This window comes from Zonotrichia albicollis, chromosome 11 (assembly GCF_047830755.1).
Source record: "Zonotrichia albicollis isolate bZonAlb1 chromosome 11, bZonAlb1.hap1, whole genome shotgun sequence".
Classification (NCBI taxonomy): Eukaryota; Metazoa; Chordata; class Aves; order Passeriformes; family Passerellidae; genus Zonotrichia; species Zonotrichia albicollis.
Window position 1 is genome coordinate 5349715 of NC_133829.1, and position 20387 is coordinate 5370101.

The 20387-nt window shown below is 43.2% G+C and overlaps 2 long non-coding RNA genes across 3 annotated transcripts in view; both read right to left on the reverse strand.

The window, feature by feature from the left end:
* Positions 1-8841, reverse strand: part of LOC113458805 (uncharacterized) — a 31822-nt gene extending 22981 nt beyond the window's left edge. For both annotated transcript variants that reach the window (XR_012582117.1, XR_012582118.1), the window contains exons 1-3: positions 8257-8841; positions 5349-5636; positions 5024-5122 (exon numbers count right to left, since the gene is read on the reverse strand). This is a non-coding gene — a long non-coding RNA (uncharacterized LOC113458805). The remainder of the gene's footprint in view (positions 1-5023; positions 5123-5348; positions 5637-8256) is intronic.
* Positions 8842-9749: 908 nt separating this feature from the next.
* Positions 9750-18597, reverse strand: LOC141730563 (uncharacterized). The gene is made up of 3 exons (XR_012582119.1): positions 17628-18597; positions 16711-16837; positions 9750-16424 (listed from the first exon to the last, which is right to left on the reverse strand). It is a non-coding gene; the product is annotated as an uncharacterized LOC141730563 (long non-coding RNA).
* Positions 18598-20387: the final 1790 nt, after the last annotated feature.

A 20387-nucleotide genomic window follows, 5' to 3' on the forward strand; every position in this document is an offset into this window, starting at 1 on the left:
TGCTTTTTATTAACTGCAAGAGCAATCAGCTCTGTCTGGGTCTGCTCAGTCTTGTGGAAACACATAGTTCACACTGGGCAATGCTCAGAGGCTTAACACAGGTATCAACACTGTGCCTGCGGTAATAACTTCACATCAGAGCTGTTGCATTACAGGCTGGTGCATAGTCACAACTGTGCTTGTGGTGCTTGGTAGTCTGATCCCTCAAAGGCATTTGCTAAGCCTGAATAGGCTGAAAATTGCACTACTCGATTGCATATTTAAAATGGATTTTGTCTTGCCCTCTCAGGTCTTGCGTGGTGTGTGCAAAGGCTGTGTGCACCCCTCTGCCTGGCGTGGTGCCCTGCTCAGAGCCTGCTGTGCTGCTTCATCCTCAGGTCTGAGCAAATGCAGATGATTCCAGGGCTTTGGGACAGAGCAATAAAAAGAAATACCCCCCAAAAAGAAAGTGGGTGATGAATATTCAAGGTCAGATCTGAAGGGCTTTGAGCAACCTGGTCTAGTGTGACATGAGATGTCCCTCTGCTCATTGTTTGTCTGCTCATGGACTAGATGAGCTTAAGCATCCCTTCCAACCCAAACCTATTCCATGGTTCTGTGAAGATGATGTCAAGACACTTGAAGCCTTTTTTTCCTCAAATTAAGTTCAGGTCTACTGAGTCCTTCCCTGGAGGATATGAAAATACCCTCAGATTTCAAGGGGAATTCAATCTGATCTTGATTTGAATTTGGCTAACTTGCATCGAACTAAAATTGGGTTAGATTCAAACACAATTTAAAAAAAAAATCAAATTACGCATTAGAAAAGTGTTTCTAGCAGCAGCATCAGTGCCACTTAATGGTGGCAAAAGGGTCAGATGTGGTCCAGGTTCCATTTGCATCCTGACACTGTGTCACTGATGGACTCTGTGAGAGCAGCTCAGGGACTTTCTTTTCTCAGCTGAGACATCTCCAAACATGACCCAAAGCCATGATCACAAGCACATCCCCATAGCATGCATAGGAAAGAGATCAAATATCCCTCAAAATTGCCTCCACACTGCCTAGAGCTTATCAGAAGCAGTATAAAAGGTTCAATTTCTGTCAAGGAGTCCCTACATCAATAAGGCCTGCTACATCTCAGGAAGCTCCAGAAGTGGGGAAAATCTCTAACCTGTTGCCTCAGCTGGGAGTTGTCTGCCTGAAGTGATATGTCTATTACATTTCCCTAGCACAAAATCAGCTCACAATTAAATATATATGTGTGGGCAAAGTTCCAATCTGTTTACTTCCCCGCTCTACCCAGGGAGAGCCCTGAGAACAGCATTAAAACAAGAGGCCAGCTGGGCCAACAGAAATGTTCACGGCTGGCTGCAGTGCAGCACTTAGTTGCAAACACAGAAAATAGCCCACTACATCAGAGAGAGAAAAATGAAATACAAGAGGCAGGCTGCAGTGCCTGATCTGCGCCTTTTTCACATGGTCAGGGGCGCTTGGGGTCCCTCCCTGGTGCCTCCAGGGTGAAATTCTGCCTTGTGGTGCTTGAGGAGATGCCCAGCCCCAGAGCCATGCACTCATCCCCTGGGTTATGGGTGGGCTGCACGCTTTGAGGACAAGCAAAGTGACACACGCTGTCCCCAGAGCAGGGTGGGTCAGCTGTGCAGCAGCCCGTGCCCTTAGCAGGTGCTTCAATGTCAAAGGTATTAAAGCTGGTTATTTTCAGAGCTGTGCCAAGTGCTGTGCAGGCTTGTTCCTCCCCTACCCCCATTCTAATTAAATTTATAGGCAGCAACTACGAGCTGGGCTAAGAGTGGAGCTGTCAAGTCAAGAAAGAGGCACCAGCACTGCAAAACCCTCCAGCTGGAAAGACAGAGTTTCTGATGGTCGCTGTATTTTCTGGGAATTATCTCTCCAGTCTCATCTCTCATGTATTTCCCCATATATCTCATCTCTCCCTCTGTCTCTCACACACCCAGGTGCAGGCACACACACAGAGGCACGTGCCCACTCTCTGAGTTATGTGCTATTTCCTCAATTTGGTGGATTACACCTGTCTTTACAGGAATATATACAATATAGCTGAGGGCTCTATCCTTCTGCCAGCGACATCAGTGAAAATGCCTCATTTAACCCTAGATACAGGCAATTCTGATTTTCAGTGGAGCAGGTTTGCAGCTCTCAACTGATGGTCCTGTGACTGCATGGTGCAAAGCTGTCTGAGTTTGCACTTCATCCACCACCATAAGACTTGTTAGAGATGTGCTATGGGCATGTCCTGGATAAACTGGGGCAATCCTGGTCACTGTTCCAAGATTAATTTCTCCAGCAAGGCAAAAAACAGATCTTCACATGGTTCACAGTGAACATTTCCTACAGCTTTCAGCTTTACATAAGACCATCCCTGCAGCCCTCAGCATCTCAGAGGAACTCTGATTTTGAGTAGTGCCTTCAGAGACAACAGCACCTTAAGGGATGAGGCAGCCCCAGGACCTACAGATGCTCTTTTTCCCCCTCTTGAATTGTTCTGCAGGGTTTCCCCTGACCTAGACTGGGAGAAGTGATAAGATTGAAGCCAGCAGCAAAATGGCAGCGTGCCAAACAAATATATTTTCTGCAGCCCTTCTGAGGGTCATGTTACTTCAAACTGCAGTGTGTTCTTACCTGCACACATATGGAGTGCATTGGCTGGCCCCTGTGTGGCACAGAAAATGCTCATCCAGTTCATTTCCCTCTGGCCACATTGGAGGAGGACAGCAATTCCAATAGAGCTATCTCATCCAGAGGATGCACACAAAATCACCAGGGAAGGCAAGCTTGGTGGAGGGTTTCAGTGTGCTGTTGTACAGGTTGCAGCTGGCTTTGAAGCAGCCTAAATAAACTGGGGGATGATGTGATTCTGATTTCTACAGCTCCTGGATGAGATGTTGCATTGCAAAGCCCAAACCTGATCCCCAGCGTTTACAGAGGAAAAACTCCCTCAACCATTCTACTGCTACTGCAATTCCTAAGACAGTTTTCCAAAATTGAAAAAAGTCAGACAGACAAAGATGAGGTGAAGGATACGTAAGGGATTGAAGGATAAAAAAATTTCTTTTTGGTAGAGCAGCGAACCTGCAAGAGGTGCTGAGTGTCCACAAATAATGGGAAGGAAGATGGAGCTCTTTTAAAGTCAGGTATTGTGTTTTCCCAGTTACTATTTGCTGGTTTTGTCAAAGAAAATAAGAACAAACTAAAATAAACTATCCAAAACTTCATGGCTGTTTTAGAAAATCTTTCTCTGAGTGCTGCTGGCGGGTGACACATAAAACCAGGTACCTGTGATGCCTTGGTACCATCTATAAGTAAAATCTAGAGTGGGGACTGGGTGCAGTTTATGTCTCTTCACGAATGGCTTAAGTTTTAAGATGTTTTGAGACGTAACCTGGAAAACTTGCAATCCCTTTATTGCCCACAGAGAGTATAATTAACACAATAAAATGCAGCAGGTGATGTGTACCCCTTTCTGATGTCAGGGGCCGATTTTAAGGTCAATGATTGAAATGCTCTGCTGGTGTCAGATGAACCTTTGTTATCTAAGATTTCACTTACCAAGGTCTCTTAAGACCATGTACATTCATTAGTTTAAAAGATATAATTGCCCATCCAAGCTCACCATGTTCCATTTCTCCCTAACTTTGCTCACCTAAGTAGGTGGCAGTGAGTGCATTTGCTAACTGGTGATCACCAAATTAGTTGATTGATAAACCTTCATCAGCATAAGTTTTAGGGAAAAAAAGTAAAGTTAATAATGAGTTGATCCTTTACTTCAACACAAGGTAATTTTATATTAACTTGATCAATTTATTAGGGTTGGAAAGGAGAAAGAGAGCTTGTATTCCTCTGAACTAGTACTACAACAGAAGCAAACAAATAGGAAATTTTCCGAATGTACTCATATTTTAAAATCCACATTAATTATAAATCCACTTATTCTTTGTAAAGGCAGGGTCTGCAGCCTGTCTGGGGGAGGGAATAGGGGGTCATGTATAAATTGTGTCCCAAGGACCCCACTGAAATTTCCATAGCATTCGCCATATGACACTGATGTGTGAAAATTGACATGAAGATTTGAAAATTGGGACCGAGGGAGACCAAGCATAAAATAACTTCAATTTTGCGCTCCCTCTGTCTCTCAGAGGAATAGTGCAGTGGACTGACCAACACAACACAAACAAGTGAAGGGGAGAGAAAAAAATATTCAGGGAGAAGGATAGTAGTTATTAAAGAGAAAACACACTCCTCACTCACTGAGAGAAAGGATGATCAATGGATTTAGTCACAGAGAAATTCAAGCAGAAAATTGCTGCTGTTTTTTATCTGAGAGGCAGAAAGTTTAACCAAACCAGAATCCTCTCAACTCACACCCAAGGAAACAGTGAAGAAAACCACTGTGTTTTAGAACAGCGGGAGAATTCTGTTTGTGTGTGTATGTGTGTAAATTTTTGTTTGTGATTTTACAAGTGTTATGATGCCAAATAAACTGTAAGGTAGAATCCTCACCTCCAGAAAAGAGCTGTGTTTTATCCTATCTCTATTCTTTCACTCTTTTTATGATTCTGAATGTGGTTTTCCACAACTAAGTTTTGGTATTTTGGAGCCTTCTTCTAACACTTTTGTACACCAAACCCAGCTTTAGGGGTTACTTATACTCCCCAATAAATGGATCACTTTGCAAAGGCAGAAGGTACCAAAACATCACTGGCCTATGGAAATAAAACCAAAGTTCCTCTCCTGAATTATAACTGCCACTCAGAAAATATATATCCATAATTTTTTTTAGCACAGACTAGGTATTCAATAGCTCACATCTTTGGGTTATTGGTCAAAATGTTAACAGGTTAGAAACTCACTTTGGACTCTTAGCAGGACCATCCAGCTCTGCTGTGTTGCACTGCAGCAAGTACCTGAAGACCATGGGTGTTGTGCAAAACTAGATTTGTCATGAACTTCATCTGAAAATTCCACATTTGATCTGCCCTACTTTATAGAGACGCTCAGCACTCACCATTATCACAAGGTTTGGAGAAGAGTCCAGTTGCTGCTGCTGCTATTTCCGTCTTGGGTCACAAGTTGTTTGTTGGTCCCTGTTATCCCCCAAAGACACCTGCAAGGCAATGGAAGTGCAAGTCTGTACATTTCTGTACATTTGTATATGGATAGAGATAGAGATAAGAGATGAGACAGGCATGTAGACCACAGCTTTAGCTTTGAAACTACCCATTCTCTAGCTGCTGCAAGTCCTGAGGTCATTCTCAGGCTGACAGGATGTTCTGTGCAGTCCTGAACACTCAGTGCTCTCCCCCCAGCCTATTTTTCTTGGGATTACTTACTTTATTTTATTTAGCTTTGTGGCACACAAGGTTCCTCGTGCTCGCTGATACGATGATCTACAAGAGCGGCGTTCTCATGCTATGGATCTCATTTATTACGAAGTGAAGTATATAATAATGAAAAATAGCTGCAGCTATTCCTCCTCTCTCCAGGGTATCTCAGCACCCTTATGGATGACCGCACACACAGTCAGCTCCATAGAAACAAATGGAGGGGAAATGGCAGCGCACAGCTCCGAGCTGGAGGACTGAGTGCCTTTGGTCTGGAGCACGCTTGATCCATAGCTCCTGTTGAAGGCACATTACAGAGGGTACTGAAAAAAATATATTTTTTTTGCAACAGCATGCCTAGATGTGGAGCAGATTGGCCTTGTAGGAACTGGGGAGCGGGCAGAGAGGAGAATTCTCTATTACAGCAGCCCGTAGGAAGCATTTGTCAATAAACACCTTGAGGATTTTCTATAGAGTCCAAAGCAAAATGCCCCCACCATTCACAGTCAAACACAAGAGCTGCCCATCATTGACTCTGAATGCTCTGCTGAGCATGAAAACAACAGCATGGAGACAATATGAAAAGGCCTTGCAGGTAATTTCACAGGGTAACAAGAAATGCCAGGCTTATTGTAATTACTGGCACTGGCGACAACGGAGTTAGTTTCATTTAAATGCTGGGACCTTCAGGGCAGCTTCTGTGCTTCACACGGAGCCTGGATTTTATAAATTTTGTGCTTTGACTCATCTGATGTAGTTACATAAAATTAGGTGATTTGAGCTGCACTCAAAATGTGCTTTTGAACTTCTTTCCACAACTAGGAAAACTAGGATATTACATTTAAATAAAAAATAAATAAATTGGACATTTGCTAGGTGATCACCTGATCATCTGAGGCTTTAAGGAAAATAACGAGAAAACGGCAAGAATTCACAATACTAGAACAATAACAAGGATGATTATATTAATAACGGGTTATTATCATGTAAATAGAAAATAGAATGCAAGGACACAGTATCTAATGATTTCATTACTTTCTTTTACAGCCTGTTGCAATACCCTGGCCATAAGGCAGTATTGACTTGAGCTATAGTTTTGTTATGTGTCTGCCTTTTATTGAAATACTTACATCTCTTTGTACAGTGCCTGAATATGGCAAGGTTGATGCCATCTCCCTTTTAATGAACTCATATCATTAAGTTGTTTCCAATTGTCATGGTTTGAGCCTGGCACAGAGCCAGTGCCCCCATGAAAATGCCTCACCCTGGTGTCTGCTGTGAGATGTGACCAGGAATAAGCAAAACAGGCTCCAACTTAAACATAAATAACACTTTATTACCTAAAACTACAGGGAAAAAAATAGGAAAGACTATAAGGAAAAGGAAAAAAAAAATTGAAAACCTTACAAAAACCACTTTTCCTCCTCCCCCACTCCCTGACTTTCCCAATCCAATACATTCTCTCAAAAATACCAACTGCCCAGCCCGGCACGACACTTTAGTATACTCAAACTGCAGTTCATGAAGAGGAACGGAGTCCTTCTTGTTCCATAGGCTTCTGGAAACACACTGAAATCCCGGATGCTTCCTTGTCACTCCGGCACCGCCCGGAAAGTCCATTTGCCGCTTGTGACATGTTCCTTCCATGCTCAGTGCTCTCACCACCGAGACATGGCCAGAGCTGCTTTTAGGGTGGTCTTTCAAGGATGCCTTGTCTCACTCCAAAAAGGCACAGTCTCTGCTTTTGGGACAACTGTCCCCCCCATATATTTCCAACCCCCTGGGGCCGGGGGGTCCTCACAAATGAACCCTCCTGGTTTTGAGGCACTGCCTCCCCCTAAATGCAGTCTGTGTCACAGGAACAACTGAGTCCATGGCTACAAGAAAACGTCCAGCCCAAAGGCCACTCCAAATCATCTCTCCCCATCCAATCATCTCCACAAACTCCGGGCCAAGGTCCTTATCTCATATCATCTCTCATCTCCCTTCTTATTCAGCTTCGAGGAGGATTAGCATTTTCGCAAGGCCCCAATCATGCAGGAAAGGGTTAAAAGTTTTCAGTCTCTGTCTGTCCTGGGAGGAGATGATACTCCCACACGTGCTGCTGCGGCCGGGCAGTCTTCCTCCCCCTTCTCGCTGGCTGCTCTCCTGGGGGGGAGAGGGGGGGGGGGGCTGGCTGCCCGATGTCTCTTGGGGCTCCCCCACCCTTCCATCCTCGAAGCCCCCTCAACACCATCTCTGTCCAGGCCTTACCGCATGGCTGGCCCCTCCCCCGCCCAGCAGCAACAGGCTGGGCGGGGGAGAGAGATCTGAACTCCTCGCCGCGGTGTCCAAAAAAAGGAAATGCCAGGGCAGTGCCCTGCTTTTAACCCCTGTGTATTCTCGGAGGTGTGTCCAAAACCCACTGGCCACACCGGACGCCAGTCTCAAACCCAAAACCTTCATTGGTTTGACCACAGCTTCCCAGAATTCCCAACTTCTTCCTGGTCAAACCATGACACCAATTTACAAAACTGTGTGATCAAAATATGGCTCAATACTTCTATTAGCACTTTTAAATAACTCAGGAAATAATTCTAATTATTTCTTCACTCTAATAATAAAACTAATACTTATAATGGCTATGCTTCCTCAGTTTTATTTCAAATACTCTTTAAAGGGCCTGAATTTCTCACCTTTAGAACTCTCTTAATTTGTATGATCTCTTTGGTAAAGACCCACTCATCCCAATACAAAGGTGATTTAAAAAAGATTTTCTTTACTTATTTATGTATAATCACAGTACAGATTTCATCAAATGCTTTACAATGTATAAAATACTCCTGGCTGGTTTCACGCACTTGGGAGATAGTCATCTCCCTGTGAAGTCTGAGATGAAATATTCAAATAAGAAGAAAATAAAAAGGATAACACCCACCTTAAAAAGGTCTTCAGAAGCCTGCTGGGCAGAGTTTGAGGAGGAAAGATAGGAATGATATACTGCCATTTTTGAGAAGGGATGGAAGAATCACCTCGATTACTACCATGGAGAAATGTTTTCAAGGTTACTTTTAACTCCAGAGCAATGGTAGCAGACACTTTGCAAGCTGTCCTGAAGATTTTAACTGGAAAAGTGATATTCACAGAAGCAAAAAAGACAGTTATAGGCCATTGGGTGCAGTGTAATTGGCACTCGGCCCCAGCCACAGAGGTTGGAAGCTCTCTCTGAGTTTGACACAGGGCATATATTGAAGTTGGAGGCAGTTTAGTGAAAGCTCATTTTCTTGGACTATATAGTTCTGTCAAAATGCAAGCACTTCACAAACAGCTTCAGAAATAAAGATGGAAGAATAAAGTTCCCACAATTCTGAAATGTCCACTTTTAACAGTTTGGAAATAGAGTTTGAGGTTTGTGTTTAGTTTTTATGTATGTGCATTTTAAATAGTTTAATATCTATATATGTGAAACCCCCACAGTTTTAGATATACAAATATAGACTTTGATATATCTGGTTTGTATATATATATATATGTGTGTGTGTGTGTGTGCAAATATATACAGGTAAATATATATAAAAAATATATAAATATATAAAACTATATATGAATATATTTGTATATATATAAATATATACAAATATATTTTCTTTTACTGGAATTCTTGGAATTAGAATTTTTCCTTTATTGGACTATTTCCCTTATTATAAAATTATTTTGAAAGCTGAAAAGCAAAATAAAACACTGTTTGTAAAAGGGATAATCTAAAACTTCAAATATCTCAAAAAGGCAAAGGAGATTAACCTCAAATTATTTCTGTAAGTGCTGATCTGCATTGGTTTAATCAGACTTTTCCTTTTGAAAGGAGAAAGTGAAGTAAGAAGCTATCTGGCTAATCTTAAGGTAGATGTCATGGGTAAAATCAACTAAGAGTAGAGAAGAAAGAGCCCTTCTTGGTTTGTAGGCATCACATTTTTTTTGCAGACAGACAAGGCTTCTTAAGGACATTCTTGATATCTTAATACCTCAATCTTGTTCAGTGTCATTTCTGAATGAGACCATTGTTGAGGTAACAGTGAGTTGCATAGCTCCATCAACCTTCTTTAATTTGCTTGGAGATTATGGGAAAACCTCTATAAATCAGTTTTATGACCTCATGAAAAACTTACAGTTGTATGGCATCACTTGCATGAATTATGAGATAGCCACAAAAAGGACCAAAGATGTCAAGGACACCAAAGTGAAGCTTTATGTACCCTGGGACATGGCAGCACATGTCACAAATCTGCACTTGGTAGAAATACCAAAGGCAGACATAGAAGCTTAAACTCTCTGTGTCTCCTAAGCATGAAACAGGACTTGAAAAGGCTGGGAAGGAATTGCTAAAATAATCTTCATGAGAGTCATTAGTCTGAAGATGTAACAATTTAATTCTTCATTAGCATTAAAAAAAAAAAAAAAGAACCAGAATGTGCACAGAAAAAATATACTTAATGAGAAAAGAATGCAGGTCAAATACTCTTTTTCTTACTCAAATGCAAAGTTTACATAATGCCTTTTGTTAGAGACTTTATGCAGTGTGAATATGCTGCAGCTGTAGCCACATATTCAGTATGTTCACAAAATAGACCTCCAGTTGCTCTTTCCTGGAGTTCCTTCTGCTTTAACATTACATCTCAATGTTTTTCTCATATTTGTCAAAACCTAACCCAATCATCACTGAACTTCATGTTGCTTCATGGTACTGTAAACCTAAAGAAAAGCCTGAAATTTGCAAATTGAGTTGAAAACCTCGGAGAGCACCTGGGGGTCAGGCTCTTTGTAATGTTAACAGCAGAGATAGCGACACTACCCTGACTATTAGTTAGGTGCTTCCATCAACACTGAAACATTTCATAACAGCAAACTCATTTTGACATTGCTTCTTTTTGGAAGAAAACTACAAGAAAGATCCTGACTGTGCTAAAGAACCCATGCCAACTTTTTGAGGGGGACACAACAATATTTGGCTTTACATTTTAATTTTTCTATCATATAATAGGGAATTATTAAAAAAAAATTAACCCAAGTAAAATATTCTGGTTTTGTCAAAATATTTCTTTCTTTTATTGACACTAAATAAATCTTATGATGTTTCCTGGCATGAGTACTGAATGTTTCCATTGTCACTCTATCCAGAAGGAGCCAGGCTCCCAAATCTCATCCTCCCTGTGTTAAATGAAATGTTTATCCTTCACCAAGTACTGATCAGCCTAAACATAACCTCATTGAGATTTGCCAGGATAGAGGAGGCAGAAGGTCCTGGGCTCAGGCAGAGTGAGCCCTGGCCAGGCTGATGTGCTCTCAGCCTTTCCCTGTATCCCTGCAGCCCCTGTGCTCAGGGAGGGGACACAAATGCAGCTCTGTGTCACCTATGGAGAGAGGAAATTGCTGGTGCTGTGCTGGCTGTGCTGCACCAGTGCCCTGCACCACTGCAGGTGTGTCTGACACTCTCTGCTCTCCCCCTGTTTAATTCCCACCTTCTCCCCTTTCTGTCCTCACTTCAGAATTCCCCAGGACTGCTCTTATGCCTTAGAGCCAAGCAGACTTTCAGCCCAGGAGAGCAGCAGACAGTGAACACAAGATATCTGTGCCTGGTGTTGTAAACTAAATGGTCCCATTTTCTATTTTAACAGGGCTCAGTGCCTCTCTTTGGAACAGAGATCTGAGATGGAGATAGACTTTGCTTTCCTCCCCTCCCCTGGCCTTCTCAGCTTGATGTTCCTACTAATTCTCTCACTCAGGCCCTGCTGTTTGAGTCTCTTCTCTCTTTTTCTCCCCTCTGCCATTATTTCGGGTGGTTACTCATCCCATTTGACTCCCCCCAGGGTGTCACCAGGCTGCTGCCAAAAGCTCTTCTGTTTCCTCTCCTGTTGTGCTCACTCTTTCTCTTTGTTCAACTTTTAATCTCAGCCCTCGGTGAGGTGTGCTGAACAGTCATGATGAAGCATTCAGGATGTTAGAAAGTAAACTGCTGGAAGAGGTCAGCAGGAGCAGAAACCAATAAAGCACCAGGAGGAAGTTGGATATGTACGAACAAAGCAATTGGTAATGATGTGAAATAGTTGGGTCAAACAAGGGCTGTGCACAAATGAAAAGATTCACCTCCAAACACCTGAAAAGTTTACCTAACCTGCTTCTCCTTGACAGGAGCTGGTCTGTTGCTGTGAACCATTGCTAACAGCTTTATACCCTGCTTTATTTGCACATCTCAACACCCACATGAGCGGCTGGCCATCAGCAGCAGGGTGGATTCTTTCTTCAAAAGAAACTCCTTAAATCCTATAAGCCTCCTGTTTCCTTTTCTTTTCATTGCTGCTTATTACGTGCAAGGTGTGATTTCAGACCAAGTTTCCAATACCCTCTCTTAGCACCAGAAAAGCCATTGAATTCAAAGGGGTCGCCTCTGATATATGGGATTGTTCAGTGTAAAGGTGGCCTTGTTGAGCTCCTACTTAGTCAGAGAGCAATCAGATACTACAGCTCCCACTAGAGAGGGCAAAATTCCCAATTTGCCAGGCAGGGGTGGTTTGCTTACAAGTGGAAGATGCTTTTTTTAGATAGATTTCACATCTGAATTCCCTAGACTGACCCAGGAAAAGTGAGGAGCAAACAAACAAACAAACAGAGAAAGACAAAGGAAAAAGAAAAGTTCAGTTTAGATTAACCCATTTTCATGAAAAAAACAAGGGGTTTTTTTTAAATAGATAGTAAAAAACAATAGCAATAGGAGAGATTTTGGGCATGGCATTTTCAGACTGTCTCCTCTTCTTTCCTCCCTTTGGAGGGCCAGCACTGCAAGAAGGGATGTATTTTTCCTCCTTTTACACCTGCAAGCCAAGGCCCTTCTCTGGCTTTGCTCTTGGTACAGCTCAGGGAAAATATTTTAATGAAATTTCCTCAGAAAGTAAAGAAGTCCCTGCTGGTCCCTTCTGTCTCTGTGTCGTCGCTGACCTCCTCTGAGAAAGTGTTCTGGCATTTCCACAATGGCTGAGGTACACTGACCTGGAAGGAGCAGAATTCCGAGAGCCTGGCTCAGATGGCAAATTGGACAGGACTTTTCCCTTCTCTGGGAAGGCAGCCAGCCCTGCAGCTGCAGCCTGGGCCACTTCATAGCAGACCTGGAGGGCACTTTCCTAGACCTCAATGAGAGCAGCCTTTATTAAAAGGAGAATTATAATATTAATAGGAAAATTATTTTGCTGCTAATGACAAAGAACTCAGTTTCTTCATACTTGGACGCAGTTATATTCCCAACTATGCCAATCTCAATATTATCTCAGATGGATACTTGTTCCCAGGAGGCCCTTAGGGGAGTGACCTTATGTCCCTCTACCTTTGATAAACCACTGCCTGCATGCATATAAATCAATTAACAGCATCAGCTTATGCTAATTTTGAATTTAGATGGCATGCTGGAAATAAACAGGGGTGTTTATGCCTGTCTAGAAAGAGACCACAATAACAATCTTCCTTCTTTCCTAATGCACACACACAAATACACCCACACCCAGTGCACACACAAGTCAGGATCCAGCAAAACCCCAACTTCAAGGAGCCTTCATTTAGCTTCTTGTGCTCTCTCTGTTTTCTAGGGCAATTTGGACAAACAGAGCAGCCAAAATAACACCATGCAACATATAAATATCCCTTGTCAGCCATTTGCTTTCTGGTTTGCTGCTGTGTCATTCCCATTCCTGCTTTTGTTGTTGTTCTGGTATTGCTTTCTTTAATTTAGGGTACTCTGAGGGATGTGATGTTACCAGACTGGGAAGAAAAAAGACATTTAGAAGTGGGAAAAAATTACTCTATTCATGAATAAAGGTTCCTTTTTATCATAGCCTAACTACCCACAAGAAACAGCACATCACAGCTTCCCCCTACCCCACCACAGAGCATGACTTACTGGTTTTAATGGTCAAGAGCCATGCCTGAAGTGTTGGGTCCAGACAAGAGCAGCTGGGAGCACATCCAGGAGGGAGATGGAGCCTCAGGACACAGAGGATGATCGAAGGAGCCCCAACAGCTTTTGAGATCAGACCAAATGATAATTCCCCTCTTCACCTCTCCCCTGGCAGCCAGGTGAAGGGCTCACAGGTGGTGGCCAAGCCACAGCAAGCAGACACCCAAGGAGCTTTAAGGCCCTCCAAGCTCATCAGAAAAAGCTCCTTGTGCTTCCTTCTGGAGGACTTTTCCCTGCCCAGGCTCTGTCTGTGTCTGGACCATGAGTGGAGTGTGAGGGTGCTATTTGTAGAGCAAAACACATCAGTATATGACATGTTTTAGTGCAAGACACGCAGAGCTGTGTGCTGAGAATCTATTCTCTGCCATTGACTTATCTCCATGATAAACATATTCATGAACTAGGGGTAATTTTTATCTCTGATTAAAGCTGTATGCAGGCACAACTCTTTCTCAGTTGACAGCTCTGGGCAAGGAATGGATATGGCAGGATTGTCTAAAATACAAGTCAAGTTAATTTCCTTGGATCCTGCAATTCTCATCAACATGGGCATTTTCTGACGATCTGATTTACTTACCAGCAGTGCCCAGCCTTCCATGCCAAGGCAAAGAAAAACAGAGGACATATGCTGAAAAATTTGTAACATGGTCCCCTAATCAAGTGCTGGCTCCATCCTGTATCCTGTTATAAATTGTAATCTACATTGTGTCTACTGTACACATTCTTTCCTCCACTCTCCCTGATTGCATTTAAATACTTTTTTTAAGTCATTATTGGTTCTCCTATTATTTATATGTTGCTTGGTTTGGTGGTTCTCTCCTTTTCTTTTTAGCAAAGAGATCCAATGTTACTTTTATTCCTCATGTCTGACGAGCCAATTAATTTCCAGCATCCCCCAATGCCATCCCAATAAATAGAGGCTGCTGTAGCCATATTTCCTTCCACAGGGAGACCAGGATGTTGAGCCAATTTTGAATCCTGTCTTAGCTCTACTCCGTGGTTGAGATATTCAGAGAATGGTCTCAGCTGAAACCCTCTCTGCTCACCTGATTACTGTGTGTGCTGCTTTCCTCATCGCTTTTCTATTACACTCAGAGTACCTGTGTTTCACTTTCACCCCCAGCTCAAAGGGACCCCATTTCTGAGCAGTATTACAATGACAATACCCATGTTTTGAGAGGGAAAGCTGAGGGGGGGTTCTAATTTTTAGTGTGTTTTAGTTATTTTTAATATTTTTGCCATAGACTGTTATTTTTTCCCTTTGTGTATACTCCTTACTTCCTCCTTATAAATCCACAAAATACCCTTAAAATTATTCATCTTTCATTTAAACTGCTGGGGGCTAAACTGGCCCCTGTGTGGTCTGGAGTCAGGAATTAAAACACCACAGCAGCATTCATGGGAACAGGCGCCCTAAAAAGAGATATGGGTACAAGCACACCCTGGGTACAGCCCCTCCATAAATAAAAGAACTCCAGCCCTCTTAAATATCCTCCCTAAGAATTTTAGGGAGGCATCATATTCCTTTAAAACTGGGTAGTCAAGCAGCTTCCTTGCTGCTTGGGGGCAGAGGAGCAGCGCCAGGGTCAGGCACACAGTGACAAGTGCTGTGTCAGGGTGGCAAAGCGATGGAGAAGCAGCATTTATGGTGCTCTCTGCCCTCATACCTCTCTGTGCTCTGTGCCATGCCCTGTTTTTTTTGCTGAACTGCCACCTTTGAGTGTGGGGGAAGGTGGGGCTGTGCAGGCGGTGGCTTGCCCAGGCCAGGCAGAGGGATGTGGCTGGAAGCTGGCCGAGCCCCGGCGTGGCTTTACGCCATCCCAGCTGGTGGCACTGCATCATCCCTGCAGGGCCAAGCAGGGGCCTTGACGCTGGCAAAGGGATCAGACATGAGCCAAGGTCAGCAACACGAGCAGAGATGCAAGGGAAAATGCATCACAAGGTCAGCAGCACGAGCAGAGATGCAAGGGGGAAATGCATCACGGGCAGTGGGGAGCTGGCTCCGCGCAGCTCAGAGAGGATGCTGTGGATGTGGGACTACCCAGCCACAGACACAAAACTGGGTTTTTCTCTCCTTGAGAAACAGGGAGGAAACAAGGCATCCTTCAGGCTGAGCCCAGGAACAGCTCAGAGAGCATGCTGTGAATGTGGGACTAGCTAGCCACAAACACAAAACTGGCCTTTTCTCTCCTTGAGAAACAAGGCATCCTTCAGGCAGCAAAACACTGTTCAGATCATACTTTAGAGGAGAGAGTGCTAAACTGGAAGGCAAAGAGGTCTGACATGGGCAAAAAACATGCAATGAAGGATAAAGTGCAAAATCTTGCTGGCCAATGGCACGAAAACCCTCTGTTAGTGAATCTAATAGGCGTGTGACACACACATGGCGGTGGTAGTTGAGCCTTCCCATCTGGCATCCCACTACTGATTAATCAAGTGCCTCTAAACCGAGGAAACCTCCAAAAATATCCATCGACAAGAGCTGAGAGTGTGAGAGAAAGTAAGACAACTCCAACTGTGTCGGCAGAGGCTGTGCTTGATGCTAACAGGTGGTGACGAACACTGCGTGATTTAGAGCTCAGAGGGGAATAGGAATCTGAAAGATCAAGTATCATTCCAAAACACTGACAGACTTTGGGATCTGAACCTTCAGGCTTGAGGTCTTCCAGGACAGAGCAGAACATGAAAATAGGGAGAGGAAATGGAGAATTGGGCTGCAGTTCAGCATTTCCTGCCTTCAAGAACTCTTCGTTATAAATAGTTTAAAAAGAAATTTGCAGCTCACCTGATATGCTGACATTCTTGAAAATGCAGAACAATACAAACTCTGCTTTTGTTCAGATCTTAGAGCAGCCTTCAGACCCCATTCCTTGCTATCAGTAGTACCTTCCATCCTTTACACATTAAGTTGCAGTGACACCTGTACCCATACCCTGTACAAATGTTGATTGGCAGGATGAAGACTGGCAAAAGTAGGATCTCCAAGTGATTTATGAATGCAATTCAGTGGCTCTTGTTTATAAACAGCCTGGTTTGCTGAATTGCCGTATGCATCATTCCTGCAAAGATACACGCAGGTCTCAGGCGCTCTGAACGCAGCGAGAAATCTGCAAGGCACCAAGGAAGGGAAGGAGGAGAGGTGGAATAAATGAAATAGAAACTCTTGAGAAGAAAAGATTCATTTCCCTGAAGTTGAAAGACTGAAGTTTAGCAATGGAAGGAATTCACTGGCTTGGCAAGCCTGGATGCTGCCACAGGAAAGCACTTTGGGACTGCCTTAGCACTGTCCCCAATGTCTTTAGTAGTTATACACCCTATTCTTCTCCTCAAGCACAGAATCATCTTGAAAATAATTTATCCCTCTTATATCCAGTATTAAGCAGTAATACTAACCAGCCAAATCTTTGCTGTTGAACCCAAATAAAATGTGATCAGAATTTGGCTTGATGAAGATCTGGTGAGGGAACTGCACAGAGCAGAGAAGGATTTGTTTTCTTTTTCCATTGTGTCAGAATGAACCCTACGAAAAGAGGATGGTGCAGCTTTAATAATAAAAAAAAAAAAAAAAGAAAGGAGGAAAGGAAGAAAAAAAGAAAGAAAGGTGCCTCAGTTGTCTCGGCAGCTGATCAACAAAGGAGCAGTCGTGAGCTGTAACCTCTTGGAGCTGCAGTCTGGAACATGACACATGTCAGGCTATGATAAATGGTGCGGAGTGTGTGCAATTTCAAGCGCAATGCCCTTGAGATGCTCAGGACCCCGATCGCAAATGTTATTGTTAAATTAAACCTTAAAGGAAGGATTGGGAAGGGGAGGGGTGGGATTGTGTGTGTGTGCGTGTGTGTGTGTGTATGTGTGTGTTTATTTATATATATATATATATATGGATGTATGAAATGCACAGAAGAGAAGGGGAAAATGGCAAGGTGAGGAGAGAAAAACTTTATATTTCTTTTAATTGAATTGTGCATCTTCTAGGTCTGGTTGAGCTATGGGAGAACTTCAGGCAGGGTTTTTCTATCCTACAGGCATTTTATTACTTTTGCTCCATCACAATTTGATAGCTAGAGATCAGCTAAAGTAGGCAGGTGCAAGATTAGAAAACAGGTAAATAAATAAATAAACACATGCCACAGATGTGCAGTTTCTCTAGCTCAAGTGTTCTGCATCCAGGTACCTTTGAATCCAAATGAGTGAAGTTTCAGAGAGCACTGAGTGCTGATTTTTGGGAGCTGCCATTCTCTGAGGGCTTGTTTGTTAGTTGGTTTGTTGTTTGATGGTGTGTGTTTGTTCTTTCTGAGACAAATACTCACCCTTAAAAGCTGCTTTGAGAAAGAGGTGAGTTTACATCCACATCCCACTGTGAGGAGAGCAGGGATGGAATTTTGCAACTTCTCCAGGCAGATTTCATCCCCAGCCTGCAAGAATGGCCTTGAGGTGCAGCTCATTGCTACTGTGGTGTCAGCATCCTTTTTCCTGTGGTTTTGGAATGGGAGTGGGGACAGGGGCAGTGAACAGTGTTTTAGACAAGCAATTGCACTAGAGTGAGTGGTCAAGGGGTATGGAACAATGAGTAAGAAACAAAGCAACCTCTCCCACATATTGAATAACCTTATGCCAGGGAGGGCTCCACAAGCCTTACCCTCTGAATTTTGCATCACGTGGGTGCTGTGGAGAACAGGGGCTGGATCTCCTGGGCTCCCACCTCTGCAGCTTCCAGGTGCTGCCTTGCTCCCTCTAAAAAGATGAGCACCAACATGGTCCTGCCTTGAGGTTGACTCTGGTCACTCTGGACGCAGAATCCGTTCCTCTCTCCTCTTCCTTCTGTTGCCTGTTTTATGCGTTCCATCTTTCCCGTGTGCAGAGGAGCCTCCAGTTGGAAACTCATGCAGATTCCTCAGAAGTTCCCTCTTTACTTTCTCCCTCCCCCACCACATCCATGCTAAGTGCAATTAGTGTGGGCAGTGCAGGAAACAGTGGAGAAGGGAGCTGTGTAAACGAGGGGGAGGACACGGGGTGGGTGAGGGATGGGGTGGGGGAGCTGGAAAGGGTTCAAGGGGAAATGCTTGCATGGCTCGCATAATTGAAGGGAAGACAGAAGCAATGAGAAGGAGATGGGAAAAAGCCTTTAAATCGTGATGGAAACTAAATTCAAACAAACAGTAAATGGTAACAAAGGACTAGCAGTGACTCATTTAGCAAGATATATTGTTTGTTCTAATTTTTACCAGGTACAGGACAAACCCAATGGTTGGGAAAATGACAGCATAAGAGACCTCCATGACCTATTTAAAATGCTTAGGACAAGGAAAACAGGTAGCAGAGATCTGGCTGCACCAGCATTAATCCATCTACTTATTGCTCCTGGTTGCCTCATAGTGACTCATTGTCCATTAAAACCTTCAGAGTGTCATGACAGCATTAAAACCAAGGCTCAGATTTGGGAAATATAGCATATTCAAAGAACTTATTAGATACCAAAGTACTAACATTATTATTTTGAGTTGCATCTTATGAACATCCTACATCTTGTTTTGTACTTTTTGGCTACTGTTGCCTAGCGTCCAGGAAAACTCAAGTCCTTTTTCAGTTCTTTGGAACATTTTCCCCATGTTTCTTGTTATTAAAGAAAATAAACATCAGGCAAAAGTGGACTTTATTGTATCTATAAATAATTTAATGCAGATGGATTCATGGAAAATACCAGCAGGCAGATTTTCAGAGAGAAAGAAAGAAAGGGAATGGTCTAAGGTTAGATGGTGAGGGAACAGAAAGAGTGAAGCGACAAGAAAGTGCAAGATGTGATGAGTAGACACAAACAAGAAGGTAACTCATAAAAGGTAACTGAACATAAAGATGCCTTGGAAAGACAACTCAATCACTTTAAAAAGAGATTATCCTTTAGCAATGAGCTTCCTGCTACCAAGGAAAAGAAGGCATTTGCTCTGTGTCTTGGGAGGGTACCACGGACTTATATTTAATAATTTCTCATACTGACATGTTACCTCTCCTAACTTTTCCTTTTGGGGACAGGTGATGACAATGTTGAGATGATCATTTAATGATGTATCCCTCCTTTATGACCTATCACAGTATCCTGTAGACTTAGAAGCCTGTGTGGATGGATGCCTGAAAACTTATTGATATTCAATGTTCAGTCTCATCCTAGAAGAATGCCTGTTGCATGAGAACATGGAAGGCTATATGAAATGAACATTGGAAAAAATCTTGGCCTGTAAGTAGGAGAAGGTGGTGAGGAAATGAGTGGTGGGAAGGAATAAAGGCATTTTTAGGAGGAATGGAGCAGCTTTGCTTGATTGCAAACAGCCATTCCTATGCCACCAATTTTTGCTGATGTTGCACCAGAAAAGCCTTCCTTGAGGTATTGCTTCTGCCAGGAAAAGTGGAATAAAAGCCAGTTAAGAACTCAGCTGCAGTCATTGAAGCAAACATAAAGCAAAACCCTGTGTTGTATGGGATTCCTCCCTCCACTGTGTAAGACATACGAGGTCTCTTTGTCCAGTCATTGCTTGGACAGGGATTGTATTTTTGTGATGTGTCTTTTGCACCTGTGCATAACCAAAAGGCAAAGGTACTGAGGTGGAAGGCAGAGGAGCTGTAAACCAGGTCTGTGACAAGAGCTGAACGTGTTTCTGCTCCCTAGGAGTGCTTTTGGGAAAGGTGCTGCAGCACTGAGCTATCTCCTGCAATCACAGGACATCAGGGGAGGGAGACAGGAAGGTTTCCAGGGAAGAGAACCACCCACCCACAGACGAGAAGAAAGGTTTACTTCAGACATTAGAGAAACAGGAGTGGAAGCCCAGGGAGAAATCTTCTTCTTGCCATTCTGCTGCTTTGCCACATGCTGGGGGAGCAGCACATTGTTCTCCAGCTGAACAATGCCCAGTTCCCACCACGTGCAAAGGGAAAAGAATGTGAGCTTTGCTTTGCTTTATTATCAACTTGTGCAGTGCAGAGATAACTGCACAGGCAGCTCGGTCCCCGAAAAGCGAAGATGAATTTTGATCAAAATTGGATTACAGGGCATTTCATTTCTACTTAAGAATGATTCT